The sequence below is a fragment of the Schistocerca gregaria genome, chromosome 11 (assembly GCF_023897955.1).
Source record: "Schistocerca gregaria isolate iqSchGreg1 chromosome 11, iqSchGreg1.2, whole genome shotgun sequence".
In the NCBI taxonomy this organism is placed as follows: Eukaryota; Metazoa; Arthropoda; class Insecta; order Orthoptera; family Acrididae; genus Schistocerca; species Schistocerca gregaria.
The window spans coordinates 146711870-146721465 of record NC_064930.1 but is presented as its reverse complement, the minus strand read 5'-3'; the positions used below and the strand labels follow the sequence as shown (position 1 = coordinate 146721465).

Genomic DNA, 9596 nt, shown 5'->3' with positions numbered 1-9596 from the left:
TGCTGCGCGGTGTGGGATAGGTCTGACGGAGTACACCGAAGAAGTACAAAGAAGGGCAGCACGTTTTGTATTATCGCGAAACAGGGGAGAGAGTGTCACTGAAATGGTACTGGATTTGGGGCGGACATCATTAAAAGAAATGCGTTTTTCGTTCCGGAGGAATCTTCTCACGATATTCCAATCACCAGCTTCCTGCTCCGTATGCGAAAATATTTTGTTGACACCGACCTACATAGGGAGAAACGATCACCACGATAAAACAAGGGAAATCAGAGTTTCTTCGGAAAGATACAGCTGTTTGTTCTTTCCGCGCGCTGTACGTCGTAGAATAATAGAGAACTGTGGAGGTGCTTTGATGAACCCTCTGCCAGGCACTTTAATGTGATTTGCGGAGTATCCATGTAGACGTAGACACTTGTGGGACCTCTTACAGTACGTACTTCCACCGTTACCTCTTTCTTCCATCCACTATGCAGTGTTGGTGGAACGTAAGGTATGTTTGGCAACATTCTACAGCACTTTAAAAGAAAATTTTAACTACTGATTACATTTCACTTCGAAAAATAGTCCCTGTCTTTAGTTAAATTATTACTATTATTATTACAGCAATGTATCTCCGGCAACGGCCTCGCCGCAGCCGATACACCGGTTCCCGTGAGATCACCGAAGTTAAGCGCTGTCGGGCGTGGCCGGCACTCGGATGGGTGACCATCCAGGCCGCCATGAGCTGTTGCCATTTTTCGGGGTGCACTCAGCCTCGTGATGCCAATCGAAGAGCTACTCGACCGAATAGTAGCGGCTCCGGTCGAGAATACCATCATAACGACCGGGAGAGCGGTGCGCTGACCCCACGCCCCTCCTATCTGCAACCTCCAGTGAGGATGACACGGCGGTCGGATGGTCCCGGTAGGCCACTCGTGGCCTGAAGACGGAGTAGACTGTATCTACATTACTGACTCCACTATCAAAATGTTTGGCATCCGTGGCCCTATGGAATGTGGAAGATGGTTATGGGGGGATTGCAGTATGGAAGTGTGACCCGCCTGCCCTTCCCCAGAATCGAACCCAGGGTCCACGCCTTGAGTCGTACAGTGCAGACGCGCACACGCCGTCCCTGGAGCGGCCGTGCTGGAGCGCCCTCCCCTCCAGAACCCGGGGTGCCCCCGACGCGCGACTAATGGCGTCTTGACGATGTTTGGCGCCCCTCCTACCGGCTGGCGTAAGCTGGCAGCGAGAGCAGCAGGGAGACTCCGACACATCTGTTGCCGAGCGCCGCGCTCTACCTTGGCACGCACCGCCTTAACAACGGCCCACCGTACCCGCTCCTACAACGACCAAACTACACACGTCGCCCTCCTGTACATCGAATTCTTCCAGCGTAAGCCCGTAGCGTTTCTCCGTAAGCTTAACAAACACCACGGAGACTTTAACCATCAATAACACAGGGTGTCCGAAAGGTCTTTCCCTGATTACGTAAACTGATAACTCACGCTAGAAGTAACATACAAATAAAAAACTTGTGTCGAATTGTTTACAACTATCAAAGTTTTTTTCTGTTTTTGCTTCGCAGTACGTATGTAGTGGATGAGGTCCAAGTGCCCAAAAGCCACGTTAACCAATCAGTAGAAGGCACAGTGTGTCTACATCTATATCCATACTCCGCAAGCCAGCTGACGGTGTGTGGCGGAGGGTACCTTGAGTGCCTCTATCGATTTTCCCTTCTATTCGAGTCTCGTATTGTTCGTGGAGAGAAGGGTTGTCGGTATGCCTCTGTGTGGGCTCTAATATCTCTGATTTTACCCTCACGGTCTCTTCGCGACATACACATAGGAGGGAGCAATATACTGCTCGACTCCTCAGTGAAGGCATGTTCTCCAAAGTTCGACAAAAGCCCGTACCGAGCTACTGAGCGTCTCTCCTGCAGAGTCTTCCACGGAGTTTATCTATCATCTCCGTAACGCTTTCGCGATTACTAAACGATCCTGTAACGAAGCGCGCTGCTCTCCGTTGGATCTTGTCTATCTCTTCTATCGACCCTATCTGGTACGGATCCCACACTGCTGAGCAGTATTCGAGCAGTGGGCGAACAAGCGTACTGTAACCTACTTCCTTTGTTTTGGATTGCATTTCCTTAGGATTCTTCCAATGAATCTCAGTCTGGCATCTGCTTTCCCAACGATCAACTTTATATGATCATTCCATTTTAAATTACTCCTAACGTCTACCCCCAAATAATTTATGGAATTATCTGCTTGCAGTTGCTGACCTGCTATATTGCAGCTAAATGATAAGGGATCTTTCTATGTATTCGCAGCACATTACACTTGTCTACATTGAGATTGCATCATTTCTCCCTATGTACGTGGGTGCCAACCGAATGTTTTCGAAATCGGAGAACTCTGGTGTTTTAAATTTCATGAGAAGATCCCGTCGCAGCGAAAAATGCCTTTGTTGTAAAGATTGCCACTCCAATTCACGTATCGTGTCAGTGGCACTATCTCCCCTACTTCGCGATAATGCAAAACGAGCCGCCCTTCTTTGTACTTTTTGGATGTCATCCGTCAGTCCCACCTGATGCGGATCCCACACTGCACAGCAGTACTCCAGAGTAGGGCGGACGAGCGTGGTGTAAGGAGTCTCTTTGGTAGACCTGTTGCTCCTTCCAAGTGTTCTGCCAATTTGGTTAGCCACAACATTTTCTATGTCTTCCTTCCGATTTACGTTGTTGGTCATTTTAATTCCTAGGTATTTAGTTGTATTTACGGCATTTAACTTTGACTGATGTATCGTGCAACCGAAGCTTAACGGATTTCTTCTAGCACTCATGTGGATGACCCCACACTTTTCGTTATTTAGGGTAAATCTGCCAATGTTCGGATCAAGTAGACATCTTTTCTAAATAGTTTTGATCTTCTGATGACTTGTCGATGAACGACAGCGTCATCTGCAAACAACCGAAGACGGCTGCTCAGATTATCTCCCAAACCGTTTATATAGATAAGGAACAGCAAAGGGCCTAGAACACTTGCGTGGGGAACGCCAGAAATCACTTTTGTTTTACTCGATGACTTTCCGTCAGTTATTACGAACTGTGAGCTCTCTGACAGGAAATCACGAATCCAGTCACACAAATGAGACGATATTCCATAAGCACGCAATTTCACTACAAGTCGCTTGTGTGGTACAGTGTCAAATCCAGAAATACGGAATCGATTTGAAATCCCTTGCCAATAGCAGTCAACACTTCGTCCGAGTACAGAGCTAGTTGTGTTTCACAAGAATGATGTTTTCTAAATCTGTGTACACTGTGTGTCAATAGACGGTTCTCTTCGACGTAATTCATAATGTTCGAACACGATATACGTTCCAAAATGCTGCTGCATATCGACGTTAAAGACATGGGCCTGTAATTTAGTGGGTTACTCCTACGTCCACAAACTTTTACACTCTCTTGCCGCCCGAACTGAGCCCATTACCGAGACTAGAGTGGTCGTTACAGCTATTAGCATAATGACAGCCGAGGCTAACTGATTCTTCTACGACATCCTCACTGTGTGTGTGTGGCCGAAGCCGCCGACGGCTGATTTCCCAGGGGGCAGCTGTAGTCTGCGATGACAGCGCCGTCGTCGCGAGGCGGCGTCTTGCGTAACTGCACTCTCCCCCACTACGCAGCGCCCCTAACGTAACGGACTGCCTCAGTTTCGCAGCTCCTATGAAACTTGACAGTGGCGCCACAATTTCCCTACAAGTGCCAACTTTTTCCCGCTCTTCTCGACTGCAATCCTGGCGCACGGCTCTGCAGTAACACGCGCCAACCGTGGCCTTAACACCGAAATTTTTCTTCACACGCGGGGGGAAAAATGATCAGTGGCGAAACTGTCAAGTTTCCTTCAGGGTCCGCGCTAATTTCTCGCCCTGCCATTGCTTTATTTGGCGTTGCGGTAAGTCTGCTACATTTGTGGCAAAATAACACACGAAGCACAGGAGAGTGGAAGAGAGAGGCTAGCACAGGCAAAGAGGGGCATTTCTGGCCAAAAGACCTCTGCTAGTGCCAAAATTAGGCCTTAACCTCAGAAAAAAAAGAAAAAAATCAGAAAACGTACAAGGGTCATTCATTATTTAGACAAACTGGTCTGGGGGGGGGGGGGGGGGGGGGGAAACTGTTAGTAAGGCAAGCTTCGTATTTTTATGGCTTTGAGTTGGCATCACTGGGATGAGCACTGATCAGCTGATGTATCAACATTGTTTTCTTGATAACCTCAAAAATACATTTCAAAATGCGAGTCCACTTCAAACATCCACATTAGTTGAACAATTCGTTTTTTACTTGCAAAAGGAGAGAAACCAGTGAATATATACTGTCGAATGTCTAAAGTTTATGACGAAAGTAGTATGAATGGTACAAATTTTTACAAGTGGGTAGAACAGCTCAAAAATGGTTGCGACTCTGTGACTGAGGAACACCGTTCTGCCCGACCAGTTGCAGTTTCAACTCCCTAACTGGAAAGTCGAATTGATGACATTATTCGTGCCGTGTGACTATGGAAAAGGTAGTTCGTTGGGTTAAAGTTAGTACTGGTACAGTTCATAACATTATCTGTAACAAGAAAGTTGAAGTACCGCGAAACATGTGCAAGGTGGGACCTAAAGGAGTTGACGCGGCTACACAAGGAAACAATGTTGGGAGTGTGCGCAGAGCTCAAGGAACGTTAAGGAGGACTGCAGCAGAAAAGGCAATGGCTTGTTGTGGTACAAGGTACCCTCCGCCATGCACCGTATACAGACTTCCGGAGTACAAAGTGCGTTCAAAAAGTAACGTGGCACTATATTTTTATGAAAAAAATATTTCTCTCTTCATCAATATTCATGTGCCAACGCTTCTTCCAATCCTCGAAGCACTTCTCATAACCACTCCCTGGTACAGCCTCGAGTACTTCCAGCGACGCAGTTTTTATTTTCTCAGCCGTTCAAAAACTTTGTCCTTTCATAGGTCTCTCCAGTTTCGGGAACACGAAAAGGTCGCAGGGGGTCAAATTCGGTGAATGTGGTGGCTGAGGCATGACTGTCGTGTTGTTTTTGCCCAAGAAATCTCTCACAAGCAACGATGGATGAGCAGGTGCATTGTCGTCAAGGAAAAGCCATTAATTGTTTTCCCACAATTCCGGAAGATTTTTTTGCGTACTCCTAATAGCAAGCGACGCATAACGCCAAGGTAATGCCCCTTATTGACCGTACGACCTTGAGGCAAAAAGTCACGATGCTCTATGGCACAGTACATGAAAAAGAAAAGAAGTGAGCAAACTTTGACATCTGAGCGAACTTGGCGTGCTTTTTTCGCTCTTTGCTCTGCGGGATGCTTCCATTGGGGCGACCGGCCCCTGGTTTCGACGTCGCAACTGTAAACGCATGTCCCGCCACCAGTTATGACCCTTCTGGGCAAATCAGGATCATCGATGACGCCATTCAAGAGCTCCTGACAAGAATTCAGAAGTTTTGGAACAAACTTCGCTGACACACGTCTCGTACCCAAAATATCCGCAAAAAACTGCAGGAAACGAGCCGATCGATATGCCAACATCCTCAGCAACGTCTCTTACAATAGTTCGACGTTTTTGCACAACAAGTTTCTTCACGGCTTCAGCGTTATCACCTGTTGTGCTGGGGTGTCTGGAGCGAAGTTGGTCATTGGCGTCTTCTCAGTCATCTTGGAAGAGGTCGTATCACTTTTAAACTTTTTTTACTTAGAGCAGACTCACCGTATGCCACTTTCAACATCTCAAGTTTTTTGGGCCACTTGATTCCAGTTTTCAAATAAAAGTTGATGCAGCTTCTTTCCTCCATTTTTTTGCAATAATCGAAAATAGGCAAACACAGTAAAACTTGTCTAACTTTTCTATCTGTCAAAACAAACGAAGTGTGCTGTACTCTTTAAACCGTTAACATGTGTTCGGGACACGTGAACCAACGTAACAAAAAAAGGGGCGATAGTCTAATGTAATTTGCTCGCGAAATATGAAAAATCACCTCACTATTTGACCAGTTTATACGTAGATGCAGATGTGGAACTCGGGTTGGAACGGTGCGAAGCCAAGCATTGCTAAGATGTCCACTTTCGGTTTCGTGATGACAATTCGCTAAAAATAGAGCTGAGGCCGCGAAGAGGGTAAGAGACACGCAAGAGAAGCTTACTCGCACGTTTAAACTGTGAGTCAGACAGGGATACGAACCAGGAACCTTTCCATTTCGCGACAAGTGCTCTACCCACAGATGTAGCTTGGCACGAGTCTCAATCCGCCCACACAGATCTATTCCGGTTATTTTCCCCTCTCCTACTTTCCTGTTGTACACCTGCGAAAGACTGAGAACATATACCTCAAGACGAAGGCTCGTAACATAGTAAACCGATAAGTATGACCGAACACGATCGCGTGACTTAGCAACGGTATCGTATATCCCACCCTCTGCCACGCACTCTAAAATTATTTCACAGGCCACGCTGCCCGCTTAGCAAGGCACGATACAAGTATTTCTCTCGTATTCTGTCAGGCGGCTTTGCTCGCCATCCGTCTACGAAATCGCGGCCATCTGTCACTGTGACAGTCCATATGCAAACATTTAATGAGATACGAAACGCGTTCCGAAATACGTTATCCATCACGTATCATGCAAAACAGCGACATAAAACATGCGGAACACTGCTGCTAGCGTAGGCGCTATTTCACCTGTGGGTCCAGTCGACTATGAATCACTTCAGTTCCTCGCTATGGGGCGACAGCAAGTGGATACGGCCCAGTTTCTGCGACATGTCGCTTAATTACGGTGACAGTGGCAACAAAAAATCTAATTAGAGCGTCGCTAACAGGAAACGGCACGCTATTATTAACGGGATGAATTTGTCTGGTATGATATTAACTTGAGCCTTTACAGAAGTGAGCGATATAGTGTTTTTTTTTTTCTTTCTCGATTCTGTACTACGTAATATAAGCTCGCCGTATAAAATATTGGTCACCGTTCTTTGACGGTATACCTACTAACTATGGGCAAAGTACAATGGTAGCAAGTAGAAAACGTGAAGACAGACAAAACATTTCAACTTAAAATGCAATTTTAAAATATTCTCCAACGCGGTAGGTGCATGGATGTAAGAGATGCACACGTGTAAAATAGACGAGTTGCCCTGAAATAAAAAAAATAAATGAAGTAGAGTTGTGGTCTTAAGTCCGAAGAATTGTTCGATGCAAGTTTCCACGCTGCACTATCCTGTGCGATCGTCTTCATCTCCCAGTACCTACTGCAGCCTACATTCTTCTGGATCTGCTTAGTGTATTCATCTCTTTGTCTCCTACGATTTTTACCCTCCACGCTACCCTCCAATACTGAACTGGTGATTCCTTGATGCCTCAGAACGTGTCCCAGCAACCGATCCCTTCTCCTAGTCAACTTTTGCCACAAATTCCTCTGTTCTCCAATTCTATTCAGTACCTCCTCATTAGTTGCGTGATCTACCCATCTAATCTTCAGCATTCTTCTGCAGCACCACATTTCGAAAGCTTCTGTTCTCTTCCTGTCTGAACTATTTATCGCCCACGTTTCACTTCCATACACGGTTACACTCCATACAAATACTTTCAGAAACGACTTCCAGGCACTTAAATCTATACACGATGTTAAATCTCTCTTCTTCAAAAAACGCTTTCCTTCGAATAGCCGTTGTATTTTTAGGTCATCTCTAATTCGGTCATCTTTAGTTATTACGCTCCCCGTAAGACCCACAGTCCCAACTGTGCACTATCTATTTACGCAATGTTCCTAAGCTCAGGGTTTGAATTGTCATTTATTCTAGAGAAGCTTCATGGTCATCAATGGTATCTGTTCTTTCGAGAACAGTTACTATCTTCATATACAGTTAAATGGCCACCCGGCCATTGACCTTTGTCTGTGCGGATGTGCACAGGTTGCCGGAGCTCTTACGGGAATCGTCACATTGGGCGCGAGTAATGAGTGGATGCGCAAAGTATCTATTAAAAATATTATGTACGTGCATGGTTGGGAATGTGGGTCTCACGGAAAACGTGCAAGGGATAAGTCCCTGCAGTCTCGCTATTCATCTGTGTCCTCGGTGGCTCAGATGGACAGAGCGTCTGCCTTGTAAGCAGGAGATCCCGGATTCGAGTCCCGGTCGGGGCACACATTTTCAGCTGTCCCCATTGAGGTGTATCAACAACACCTGTCGGCAGGAGAGGGTTTCAATTAATTATCATTTATGATGATTTCTTTTGATATTGTTCAGTAACTGTCACCCTCTACTTAGGCACGGCGAACCTCCTAATATCGTGTCGTACAACCCACATTGATTTCTGCCGTTATGTAACGCAGTGTTGCTTGTCTGTAAGCACTGACAACTATCCGCAAACGACGCTGCTCTCGGTCGTTAAGTGACTGAGGCGAGACGTAATGCCTGCTATTCGGTATTCTCGGCACGCTCTTGACATTTTGCGAAGTGCAATGTCCACTGCATCTCGCTCGAACTGCCATTCCGCATTCCACATGTATCGCCTACTACAAACGACACCTCCGGCAGTGTGCCGCGCTTGTATCCCTTATGTACGTGGTTTCTGCCAACTGGATACAAGGTGGTCCACTGATCGTGAACGGCCCAAATATCTCACTAAATAGCCGTCAAACCGAAAAACTACAAAGAATGAAACTCGTCTAGCTTTAAGGGGGAAACCAGATGGCGCTATGGTTGGCCCGCTAGATGCCGCTGCCATAGGTCAAACGGATATCAACTGCGTTTTCTTAAAACAGGAACCCCCATTTTTATTACATATTCATGTAGTACGTAAAGAAATATGAATATTTTTGTTGGACCACTTTTTTCGCTTTGTGATAGACGGCGAAGTAACAGTCACAAACATATGGCTCACAATTATCGACGAACTGTTGATAACAGCTAGGTTTTTAAATTCGAAGTACAGAACGTAGGTACGTTTGAACATCTTATTTCGGTTGTTCCAATGATACACGTACCTTTGTGAATTTCACTTCTGAGAACGCATGCTGTTACAGCGTGATTACCTGTAAATACCACATTAATGCAATAAATGCCCAAAGTGCTGTCCGTCAACCTCAATGCATTTGGCAATACGTGTAACGACATTCCTCTCAACAGCGAGTTGTTTGCCTTCCGTAATGTTCGCACATGCATTGAGAATGCGCTGACGCAAGTTGTCAGGCGTTGTCGGTGGATGGCGATAGCAAATATCGTTCAACTTTCCCCACAGAAAGAAATCCGGCGACGTCAGATCCGGTGAACGTGCGGGCCACGGTATGGTGCTTCGACGACCAATCCACCTGTCATGAAATATGCTATTCAATAACGGTTCAACCGCATGCGAGCTATGTGCCGAACGTCCATCGTGTTGGAAGTACGTCGCCATTCTGTCATGCAGTGAAACATCTTGTAGTAACATCGGTACAACATTACGTAGCAAATCAGCATACATTGCACCGATGAGATTGCCATCGATAAAATGGGGGCCAATTATCCTTCCTCCCACAATGCCCCGCGATACATTAACGCACCAAGGTCGCTG

General features: G+C 46.2%; 1 non-coding gene and 1 pseudogene across 1 annotated transcript; both read left to right on the top strand.

Annotated features, from left to right (window-relative positions):
• The first annotated feature begins 618 nt into the window (after positions 1 to 618).
• On the top strand, positions 619 to 736 carry LOC126295529 (5S ribosomal RNA; annotated as a pseudogene).
• A 7377-nt stretch (positions 737 to 8113) lies between these two features.
• Positions 8114 to 8187, top strand: Trnat-ugu (transfer RNA threonine (anticodon UGU)). The gene has a single exon. It is a non-coding gene; the product is annotated as a tRNA-Thr (tRNA).
• Positions 8188 to 9596: the final 1409 nt, after the last annotated feature.